This window comes from Mus pahari, chromosome 7 (assembly GCF_900095145.1).
Source record: "Mus pahari chromosome 7, PAHARI_EIJ_v1.1, whole genome shotgun sequence".
Lineage (NCBI taxonomy): Eukaryota > Metazoa > Chordata > Mammalia > Rodentia > Muridae > Mus > Mus pahari.
Window position 1 is genome coordinate 37912126 of NC_034596.1, and position 12641 is coordinate 37924766.

Sequence of the window (12641 nt, forward strand, 5' to 3'; positions counted from 1 at the left end):
GGGTCACAAGTACAATGACAGCTTATCCTTTGCTAACTTAGCTAAATGTCATAAGCAACTAAGTACTGCTTGAAGGTTTTAAGCTGCTAGAAAGATCAGTCAGTAGATACTATAACGGAAACTTGCTTTATTCTGTTGAGTATAGCAATGCAGCTTTATCAAATATATTTCATAATTACATTGTAGGAAAACATGATGTGTATTCAGTACACCTTAGAATCAAAGAATATCATCTTTACTTCTTAAAAGGCAAAATACTTGGGTCATAGTAAACACTCATCAATGGAAATATGGTTGATTTTAAATCTGCTATTGAGATACTCTACAAGACACTTTTGAGTTTGTATATTGAAAAAATCTTGTGTCCAACTATTAATCAAATGGAAGAGGTGACAGACATTCTGATTCCCAGTTCCTCAGTGGCATACATCTTCTATGACACATAAAGGAATACTCTCTCTAGAATTATCTCTAGATAATTCTTTTTTATCTTCAATTTTCAATCTAACAAAATAAAAAAAAATAGATCACCAGTTATGATCTCATTCTTTATTAATTCCTTCCAATTTTCCTTAACTAGAAAGATGTTAGTATTTTTTTAATTCTGAAAATCTTCCAGGCTTTTTTTCAAGTTTATGTTGTATAGTTGTAGCCATTTCCTACTGTAGAGACATTTATAATTTTTTATATTTAATGTTTTCTTAGCATTTTAGATGTTTTATAACTGTCTTGTTCAATATATTAACTTTAAAAATAATACTATTAATTCTGAAACTCATGTAAAACTATGATAGACTAAGTTATTGTTTTGTTATGTCTTGTTTTGTTCTGTAGGGTTTTTTGTTTGCTTTTGGCTTGTCTATTTTTGGGGAATGGGGAGGGGCAATTGAAACAGGGTTTCTCTGTAACCTTGGCTGTCCTGGAACTCATTGTGTAGATTAGGCTGGTCTCGAACTCACAGGATCCACATGCCTCTACATCCTGAGTGCTATGATTAAAGGCTTGCACCACCGTCACCCCCTTGCTGAGTTATTGTTTTGACTTGACTTCGGGATCAACATTTTCTGGGCAAAAATTGAACAATTGATCTTTGTACCCTGAAGAGGCATTTTATAGGCCTGACTTAGTTTTAAGAATGGTCCTCAGTCAAGATAGCAATATGTACTTTTTAAATTTTCCTGGTTTTTAAATATTTTTAGTAAAATATTTCTGATTCTTGGACAAGAGAGATGTCTGAATAGATAAAGATGCTTACTGCCAAACCTGACAACCTTGGTTCAGTCCCTGGGACTCAGTAGAAAGAGATAACTACCTACCTCAAGCTGTCCTTTGGCCCAATATGTGCACATGAAAGTTAATTAATAAATTAGTTCTAGTTCTTAGCAATAAACATTATCTTAAGCCATGCATATTATGCATTAAAATCTTTCACCCATAATATCATATAATTGCTTGAGTATTTACTTTCTATAAAAGAAAGCTTACAAGATGATTCTTGATGAGAGAAATAAAATTATAACGACTTAAGTCATTTTCTTTAATTATTTTTATACCGCCAAACATTCTCCAGTCTATGTATGGGTTTACTTGCAAATCCTAAGAGAGCCGTTCAGCAAGTGAGAAAATTTGTTACCAGCTTTCAAGTGTTGTGGAGAGCAGATGGTGTCCTGAATAATTGTGTGTTATTAACATGTGCAGGACCATGTCAAGAATTTTAATGCTCAGACCACTGGAGATGGCAAAAGCTTTCCCCTGTATGCAAATGATGACAGTACATTCAAGAAGCACTGAAAGTAGCTCCCTTCTCCTGGATGTTTACAGCTTAACACTGCTGCTCTACAGAGACCTCCCACCAAAACAAGTCCCGCCTTCCTTCTTAAACTGTACATAAATACTCTGAGTTTCCTGGTTACTTAGAAGGTGTCTTCCATCAGAGCAAGTACAATCTCCTGGACCCCAGGTTTTCTGTATATGTCTGTCATTCCTTTATTTGTGAGTCACGCTAGTCAGATTTCCAGGACCAAGCCCTAGAGAATGAAGCAGAGACTTTGTCCAAATCCATGTGTGTTAGCATTCATAATCTGATGAGATTTTTCTTCACATACTAGCCAATGGTTGTTTGATGAAATGATTAGAGGAGAAATAAATAGGAAAATGCAGAGTTTTTAAACATAAATTCATCCACCTATCCACTTCCGTAACCAAATTTTACCAAGTGTGAAATGTTCAAAGCTAAAACTGCAGTGAGAACAATGGAAGAGAACACAGAACTCAAAAGACAATAGAGCCAGTGCCTGACGTCCTGTGTGTCATGGAGCACAGACCTGAACTGGAGTGCGTGCGGGGGTGGGGGTGAGGGGGCATGCGTGAGGGGGAAATATGCAGCCTAATATCTGAAGTTTAAGTCAAAATTAGATTGATGAAGATGAGAAAGTATGGTCAGGGTAATTTATATACAGGACAGTTTAATAATAAAATAATATGGAGGAGATTTGCATCTGTCTTTAAACCAAGAATAACAAAACCTATAAAATTCACAGGAACAAACATAAATGTGGTTACCATGAAGTTTGTAACTGAGAGGAGAGAAACCATCAGAGACAACGTAGAGAATGAGAGCAGATCTGGTGGTGATGTTAATCAAAAGAGGTCCTTTGGTGCATTTTCTTTGGTGCAGATACAGACAAGGAACCCTGAACTTCCCACTGTTCACCTTCATCATCTTCATCTCAAAGAGCTTTAGATTTTCTGAAAGTCCAAGGGTAGTTCTTCATATTATTAGTTAAGAAGGATAAGCTGTTTGCAGGTAAGGCCAAGCCAGCTGCGTGAAGTAGATTAGTATAGCCCAAGTCTCCATAGGAATTCCTCAAACCAAGTGTACATCAAGTACAATGACAGTATCATCCGGAGGGTCTTCCCTGGAACCAGACAGGACAATGTGTCTATGAAAGATACTTAGAAGTGACATATTTCTAAATCTAGAGATCAAACTAAGTAGGTAAAAAATAAAACATTTAAGATACAAGACACATATCTAATCCTAAATTCTTCCAAAACCAAGATTTGAAACAATATCTTGTTTTGCTTATTTAAGAATTTTAGCTCAGGGAACAGAAATAGAGTAAAGGCAGAAGGTAAAACAGTGAAAGAAGAAGAGTCCGTAAATGGATATATGTATCCTATAGACTGCTGATCAATCCTGGGGAAATCCTTAAAGGAGCCTTTAAAAGTCATATTTGAGCTATCTATCAAGGAGACACAGAAGAACCGTTATTTATGTGGGTCCTTTTCCTACCAGTCAGATGCAGTTCTGTGGGTATGAACGCCCCTACAAGTCTCAGTTGTTCATGCAGAGGTAACAGGGGCATCCACCCCTATGCCAATCACCTACTGCTGAGTCAGAGAAGTCCGGGATAGGGAGTGACAGGTGGCTGTGCAAAATAGGAACTAAGATACTGTCCTGTTACAGGTGTTGAAGGCTAACTAAAGTTTGGAAAAAAATGTGCTAAATTAAGTGGTGCTAACAGATTGAAGTCCAAGAGTTTTGGATACAATGGGGAATGCTCAGAAGGAAACACAAGTTGGGAGCTTCATCCCATGAGACCTGATGAGAGGAGATAGAATAAATCATTGCTTTGAACCAGGCAAATGGGAGACTAATTTACAGTTCATAGAAAATGTTACATCCTCTGGAGAGCCAGACCATAGTAAAATGCACACTAGACCGGAACTTCAGGCTATATTTGCCTTTAAGGACAGCCCAAATAAATAAATGTGATTTAAACTAGTATGCAAAATATATACAAAGAAATGTATGTGTAGTGCCAAATTAAGAATAGAAAAGTATCTGTACTGTACTGATCTCTGTGGTACCCCCAGAAATAGCAGGACACAGAAGACGCTGTGAGAAATGAGATGGTTGTTCAGTCTGGAAAGAAGAATGAAAGGAAATTTTAGATGAATTGTTAGCTTCACACTGAAGCTTAGGGCTGATGGAAGCAATGACATATAGAAACCTCAAAGCTGCAATAAAAATTGTTGGCACTTGTCACTTGATTGTTTCCGAAATTAAAGTAAAATATGAATACTTAGGTGCATATAATGCCCAAGTCTTGTAGGAGAATATCCAAGGTTAGCCAATGTCACAAATGGGATTTCTGATTTTCTTTGTTCTTTTTCTTTACTTTGCTTTTTTGTTTTTCTTCTTATTTCTTCAGTCAAGATATCAATTCTTTTTTTGAAGACTACTCTTAGGAAGAACTAATGGCAAAGAAAATCTAGAATAACTCCTCTTCCTACATTCATCTATAGAACTGAGTTTTGCTTGACCCTGCTAACTCACAGGTACAGTCTAAGCCAGAGGAGAGGGCTGACAAAACTCCACTCTGCCTTCCTTTTGCTAGTGTGATGACTTGCAGTGGGGGGATCTCGGAGAGTCATGCCCTCACTGTTCCTTCATGCTAGACTGCAGTGCAAACCACGCTTCATCCTGTGTTCTCAGCTTCCCTTACTATCTTAGTCCCTGCTTGTACCATCTGTCTGTACCATCGTTTGTGTTACTTTCCGGACTAGACATCTGGAAACTTACGTTGATGGATGTAAAGCGGTAATAACAGCTTTATGTTCTACAGTTTTAAGAATGAAAAAGTGGTTGTGTAAGTAAAGAAAAGGAGGAATCAGTAACTGGGGATGGTTTCAAGAATATTTTGAAGTGTGTTTAAATTTGAAGTATTTTGATGATCAGAGGCCATTTCAAATTCTTTGTGAACATGTAGTTATCCTTTCAATTTTTACTTACAGTAGACGTGTTTAGAATATTGTGGGGTATTAGATCCCACCTCTGAGCTGGAGCTGAGCTGGAGCTCTCTTCTTTATGTATTTTAACCATCTTTTCTTATAACTACTCGTTTGGTTTATTGGGAATCTGAGATTTCATTGAGATCTCTACTTGTTATTGAGTTATAATTGTTATCTTTTTTCTCTTTATTCTTTTTTAAAAAAAATACACAAGTTCCTTACTAGATTTATTATTCCCCAAAAATGTGTCCAGTGTTGTAGGTTGCCTTTTTAATTCTTAGCATCCTTCAAAGAACAATTTTTTAAATTTTCATCATATATTTCTTTGTTCCTTTGTGGTTCATACCATTTTTTTAATGCTACCTCATCTATAGTCACAGTTTTTTGACTGTAGTTTATCCTGTTTTCTTTCACTTTTAGCTAGCATCCTTGGACCGTTGACTTCATGCTTGACACTTATGGTATGAAATATGGATTCAACATTCTCCTTTTTGCATGCATGCATCCAATCAGAACGATAGCATTTGATAAATGCCTAGGCTTCAGTCAGCCTATAGTTAAACCTTTGTCTGCTGAAGGCTGAGAACTGCTGCCTGTGTGTGCTGAATCTCTCCTCAGTCTTGGAGGCCTTTGAGGCACTGTATTCAAGATGCCCAGTATCAGAAAATCATTCATTTCCCCTTCAAGATCTTGCAGATCAGTCAGATGCAGCTTTGTGTGTAACTGTACATTTGTGGATAATAAATGAAAATTGCAATGGTTTTATTTAAAATGACACTTGTGACATGAAACCAGAGACTAGACTATGTCGAGAGGGTGGAGCCAAGAATAGAGGGGAACAAGGGCTTAGGTGACAATATCTAATATCTTGTATGTTAATTAAAACAAAATAAATAAAAATGAAAAATTCATGGGTTAATTTCACATGTTTTCGAAGTCAGACAGGAATATTACACTCGTGATGAGTATTACATGTTTTCCAGCTTTAAGTATAAATCTGCAACATGGTCTCCTATCCAGCTGCCCTGGTTTAGCTGAGAAATATATTCAATATTCTACATCAGCAAAATTGCCTTGTAAAAGCCACAGAAAGACTGTTTCACATAAATAACGAATGTTCAACATGTGAAAAACTCTAATTAGTTTCTCTCTATTCCTTCTCAAAGAAATGGAGTCTATTTTACAATTAAAGTGGTTGTTTTGATGTGACCAAGATGATGCACTTTCCCAGCTCAATGGCTGTGCTTTTGAGGCCACCCAATTGAAAACGGATTATCTAAACTTGAATACAGTCATCATCTGGGCCATCTGTCATGCACTTGTGACACTCAGAAAAACATTTTTTTTTTCAAATTTGCCTAACTTATAGAACTTAAGAAAGTTACTTTTAGTTCATACATTTTGAAGAATATATCTTTCCCAATGTGTTTTAGACACCAGCACCGTCCACACAAAGTTACCATACTAAAACTTGAAAGTTATTTTTCATTTGAACACTTTTATGCAAATCCTATGATCAAGAGTATTAAATACTCACGTTGACTATAATACCAGTTGCATAGACAGCCATGTGTTTCTATGGCTGAGATCACCTGCACAGCACAGAAGGTATTTGACCACTATTTTTTTTTCCATTAAGCAAACAGACTGAGCATTATCTTGCATTCAGGGTCCCCTGAAAGAGACTGTGACTGAAGATCTTGACAACACTTCTTTAAACTCTAGTGCTTAATAAAACAAAACTACAATGTGGTAAAACTGGAAAAGGAGCCCAGTCTAGAAACAAAGGTCAATTTTTAAAATAGTGGATTGTCTGATACAAAATGCTCTATGAACTAGTTTTCATTCTTGAAACGTTCTAGAACGCATTCCAGTTAATAAATATAGAGGTAAATTTTAATACCAAAACAACAAGAATTATAATGATATGAAAGAAATTCAGAGTGACAGAGTAAAAGAAATGGCTCATTTCCATCTGGACACAAGGCAAAGACCTATTCCATTTGGTGGCTGTTGTGGACTGGCTGTGGAATGTCCCCCACACGCTCGCATGTTTGCACATTCTATCCCAACCTGTGGCCCTGTTTGCGAAGATTATATAACCTTTAGGAGTGGAGCCTAGAGGAAAGAAATGAGTCACTTGGAGGTGGGCCTGGAGGTGGATGGCTCAGCCCTGCTTTTGGCTCTTATTGCTCGCTGATCCACCCAGGTATGAGCAAGCACCCGTACCTCCTGCCACAACATCTGTGAGCTGCTCCTTCAGCCATTCCTCTCCATCCATGAGGCAAAACAACCTTTCATTTGTTTCTCAGAGATTTGATCATAGAGATGAGAAACATAACTAATGCTCTTGCCTGGGAAAGTCCAGGTTTACATCTAGTTTCTCCTCTGAAAAAGTCCCAGTTCATATAATTATATAATCATCTTATAACAAACCAGCATGGACAATCCATTGAAGCAGAGCTTCTCTCTTGAAATCACTCAGAACTATATTTTAATGGATGATTGGTATGAACCAACATTCTTTATTTTCAATATCCTTCTATAAATTGAAAAATATCCCATTAAATTATTCCTTTGGGTCAAGAATTTTGGACAGAGCATGATGGTGCATACCTTTCATCTCAGCAATGAAAAGGCCAAGACAGAACAATCTCCATAAGTTCCAAGCCAGCAGAGTCTACAAAGTGAGTTCCAGGCCAGTTGGAGCTACAGAGTGAATCCCTGTCTCTAAATTTAAAAAGAATAAAGAGAAAAGAACAGTGAAGCTCCAGATGTTCATCACTGGCAACAATAGGAGTTAGAATCTGGTGTCACAAGAACACAACCCACAGAATCAACCAGGGCTCCTAGAGGCTCACGGAGACTGAAGCAGCAATGGGTCTAACAAAGATCCTCTGCATACATGTGATGGTTGGGTAGCTTAGTGTCCCTGTGCAACTCCTCATGGGAACGGATGCTGACTCTGACCTAGGGACCCTTTCCCTCCTACTGAGTTGCCTCCTTCAGCCTCGCTATGAGGGTTTGTGCCTAGGCTTATTGTAACTTGTTATGCCATGTTTGGTTGACAGCCCTAGGAGGCCTGCCCTTTTCTGAAGAGAAACAGAAGAGGAGTGGGTCTGGAAGAGAGGGGGTGGAGGTGGCTGGAGCTGGTTGGGAGGAAAGGAGGGAGGAGAAACTGCAGTCGGGATGTGAGATATAAGCGGAGAACAAATAAATAACAATAAAAATAAAAGAATCTGGTGTCAGGCACTGATCTATTGGTGGAAATTAGGAATTACATAAACAAACTTTGAACAATTACATAAAACTGAAAGGCAGGATTAGTGACTCAAACATCCTGAAGCATGGGTTTGCTTGAGGCAAGTAGAGGCCACTTCAGTGAGGCCCCTTTGAGTTGGAAATTAACTTATAAAAAAAAATCTTATTTCTTCATCAAAGCCTGATGAACTTGAACAGCAGAAAAACAACAGGATGAAATAAAGGTTGCTGTCAATGACTGTAGTATTTTTAAACTATTAGAACCAAAAGTACCTCTGCAACATTGTAACTTATTCTATAAACCAATCAACTAACAGTGCCTTTTTTTTTCTGAACTTCTAAATGAGTTGGAAGAAAATTTATTTCCTTTTAAAAGAAACTAGTCACTTTCATTTGGATTTACTGATGTTCTTTTCCCCCATCTCTATGTCTGGCTTTAACCCCCATAGTTCACTTAGCGAACAACTGTTATTTTTCAGAAAACTAGGTTTCCAGTATGCTCCTGGAAAAATAATTCAGCCTTGCTCTCTGTCACAGTTAAAGACTGTTGGGGCTGAGCCCACTCAGAAGAGGTTTGTATTTATAGTTTACAATTATGTTCATGATTCGAAAATCGTATTATTCACCAGTGTGATAAATCTGTCCCTGTGTCTGGGTGGCCCAAAGAAGTAACCGTGACCCATCTCAGCTGACCCTCAATGAAAGGGCACAAATACTTTATTATTCATCCACCCTTTAAAATTAAACCAAATTCTCTGGTTTCCTCCTTTTAAAATGTCAGTTTTTTTCTTCCAAAGTACAGTCTAGTTGCAGTTACATAAAGGAGCTGTAGCATTTGGCCATGGCTTGCTCTGAAGTGAGTTAGAGCCAAGAGGAAGCTTCAGATAGCTGTCCTTGGACAAGCCTCTACTTCCCACCCCTGTTGAGAGTCTGTGAATTCACCAGCAGAAGTCAGAAAGCTGTGCGCCCTCATCCCATTGATGCCTGAGCCTGTCTCTACGTACCCTGTCTTTGCACAAGTGATCAATCTACTTACTATCTGAAAAGGAGGTGTCTGTCCCATGTCAGTGAACCCGGTCTCCAGCTAAAAAGTCCCTCTTAACAGAGGAGACATAGAAGAGTTAAAAACTCAGCTCAAACTCAGTCGCCCCAGAGTTGCTCGCTCACTCACGCTGAGTTCACAGAATAAAAATTTTTAACTTCGTTGGAAGTGTAGGGTCCTGAGAGCCAAGGCAAGGGTGCCACCTTAGCCGTGCAAGGAAATTCATAAAACTCAGCTTGCGAAGGCCTTACCGCCTTCTGGTGAAACCCAGTCCCTGGACAGGGCAAACTACCTGCTCCAGAGTAGCCCCCAGCACCTAACTGCCTGTCCCAGGCTACAGCCACTTTCGGAACCTCGCCACCACCAAGGAGGATTTTCAACTTTGGAAACTGGCAGCTGCAGGGTGTGAGTCCCAGACGATGGCCCCTCTCAGTGCTTTTCTGATGACTCTCCCGGGTCTGGCTGTGCAGAGTTAGCCGCTCTACAATCTGCGCAGGTACAAGTTGTCACCATGGTACCCAGTTCCTCGATTTACTCCTGAGGTACCACGATCTCTAGACAGCACTGAGCGTAGGAGCAGTGGTTCCAGCAAAATTTGGTCCCCATAAGTCGCCAAATCAACAAAGGTCAGCGGTGGGGAGCTGAAAATTGGCTTCTGCCATCCCCAGTAATTGTTTCCCTACTACCTGATGGAATTAAGTCTTCCCAGTCAGTATCTGGAAGCTGTCTTTTCGCGGTTTTGACTTCACAGAGGAGGAACTGCGCTTAGTTCTGCATGGAGCCAATGTTAGCCTGGAGCACCCAGCTGGCCTACAGCATGCGATTTCAAGCATCCTGGTCCCCACACAGAGTTCTGGGTCTAATCATCTTCGTAAAACTGGACAAAGACTCCCTTCAGCTTCCAGAAGGTCTCTGCCTCATGCAGACAGCATTTGGTGATGTCTCACACTTTGGTGTGTTCTGTAATAAGTTCATTGCCAAAGGAGTGAAATTTGGATCCTTTCAAGGTAAAGCGGTCAATGCCCGCGAAGTGAAGACACACAGGGACAATTCTCGGATGTGGGAAATTTTTGAAGATGGTCACCTGAGCCATTTTATCGATGGCAAAGGTTCTGGGACCTGGATGCCCTATGTCAACTGTGCTCGATTCCCCCAAGGAGCAGAACCTGGGTGCCTAGAAGCACCAAGGACAGATATTTTAGGGGAACTGTAAACACATCCACCAGAACCAGGATCTGCTTGTGTGGTATGGAACGGCTGTGAAAAGTTTTGGACATTCCCATGAACCTCCGGGTCACTGAGCAAGAAGGCTAAGTCTATTGTTTAGACTTTACTGACAATGGCATTTAATCCTGGGTACCCACCCACTGCAGCTTCACTCTACATTGTGTGCTGGCTATCCTACACTGCATCAATGTGTTAAGTAAAATCACGGTGCTGGGGTAGTCCTGTCCATAGAGTACTTGCCTAGCATGCATGAAGCGCTGGTTCAGTCTCCAGCACTGCAATAGCTAGGTATAGTCGTGCATATCTGTACTCTCTTAATCCCAACACTCAGGAGGCAGAGACAAGAGGATAAAAGTTCAGGAAGGTATCAAGAAGAAAAAGGGAACCTTGGGATGCATAAGACCTTGTCTCAAAAAAAAAAAAAAAGTGACAATTAGAATTTGAACTTGCTAAGTTAAAAACCATACCCCTGGAACCATTATAGTCATGGACTTAAATACCTGTCAACATGGTGATTTGTGCTCTTAAACTCAGCACTTGGAAAACTGAGACAGCCAGTTGTCTCTGAGTCCGAGTCCAACCAAGGCTACATAGTTAGACCGAGGCTCGTAAAAGCAAAACCAAACAAAACTGTCAATCTTCAGCATCTGATGATTAGAAATCCCCACCAGCTCATTACTAACAAATGGAAAAGGGGCAACAAGATAAATTTCATGTAATTATCCTACAAATCATGGTAGAAATAAGAGAAGAGATCTAATCTGTCTGGACTAGGAGCATAAGACACTTTTATCTTTTAAGTGCAAACACTAGCAAATTATGTCACTAACCATGGATATTTTATTATGCAACTCAAGAAAGTGATAAATTGTTTTTTTTTAAAAAAAATGAAAATCCTATAAAAATTTAGATCTTCCAATGTGTTTTTCTCAGGACACACTGCCGTGATCCTTTTACTGAGCGACATTATGTCTATACCAAACAAAGAAGATACACCTATTATTTTTAAAATCACATCGAAATATCTTAATCTATCTCAAGCCCTTTATGTCAACATTTCAAAAGCCTTGATGGAGCATTTTCTCTTTTTTAATCTTCAAGTACGTTTTCCCACCCTAAGGATCAACACATGAAGTTACTAATACAATTTTAAATAAGTATAATTTTATCTAAATTTTTTTTAACTTGGTTAAATTTTAAAAGCAGAGTATGAGTTGTCAAGACCAATTGTATAAATTCATTAACACTTAGGTTTGTATTTTATTTCATTTGTATTGGTTACTTTATTTATTTACATTTCAAATCTTGTCCCCCTTCCTGGTTTCTCCTCCACAAACCCCTTATCATATCCTCTCTCCCCCTGCCTCTATGAGGGTACTCCCCTACTTCCTACCCACTCCCATCTCGATACCCTAGCATCCCCCTATGCTGGGGCACCGAGGCTCCACAGGGCTAAGGACCATCCCTCCCACATATGCAAGTGGAACCATGGGTCACTAACTGTGTACTCTTTGGTTGGTGGTTTAGTCACTGGGAGCTCTTGGGGGGGAGGGGTTCCAGTTGGTTGTTCTTCCTATGGGGTTGCTTTCCCATTCAGCTCCTTCAGTCCTTCCCTTAACTCTTCCATTGGAGTCCCCATGAATAGTCCAATGGTTGGCTATGAGCATCCATGTCTGTATTGGTCAGGCTCTGGCAGAGCCTCTCAGGGAACAGCTATACCAGGTTCCTGTCAGCAAGGGCTTCTTAGCATCAGCAATAGTGTCTGGGTTTGGTGTCTGCAGATGGGATGGATCCCTAGGGAGGGCAATCTCTAGATGGCCTTTTCTTCAGTCTCTGTCCCACTCTTTGTCCCTGCATTTCCTTTAGACAGGAACAAAATTTGGGTTAAAATTTGTGAAATGGGTAGATGGCCCCATCACCAACCAGGAGCTGTGCCTATCCACTGTATATTGTCTCTACAGGCTCTGTCTCCCCTTTGTTGGGTATTTCGCTAATGTCATCCCCACTGGGTCCTGGGAGCCTCTTCCTTTCCTGGCATCTGGAACTTTCGACCCCCAGTTCCCCATTCCTGACTGCTACACACCTCCTTCCAATTTCCTGACCCTCTGTACTTCTCCCTGTCTCCTCCCACACTTGATCATGCCCTCCCCCTCCTCTCTCCCTCACAGGTCTCTCCCTCTCTCTACCTCCTTGATTATTTGGTTCTCTCTTATAAGAAGGACTGAAACATCCACACTTTGGTCTTCTTTCTTCTTGTTATTGCTTTTCATAGCTGAGTAGTATTTCATTGTGTAAATGTTCCACATTTTCTGTA

General features: G+C 39.8%; 1 pseudogene; it reads left to right on the forward strand.

Moving 5' to 3' along the window:
• LOC110324706 overlaps nucleotides 1-10414 on the forward strand; it is a 22610-nt pseudogene extending 12196 nt beyond the window's left edge.
• Nucleotides 10415-12641: the final 2227 nt, after the last annotated feature.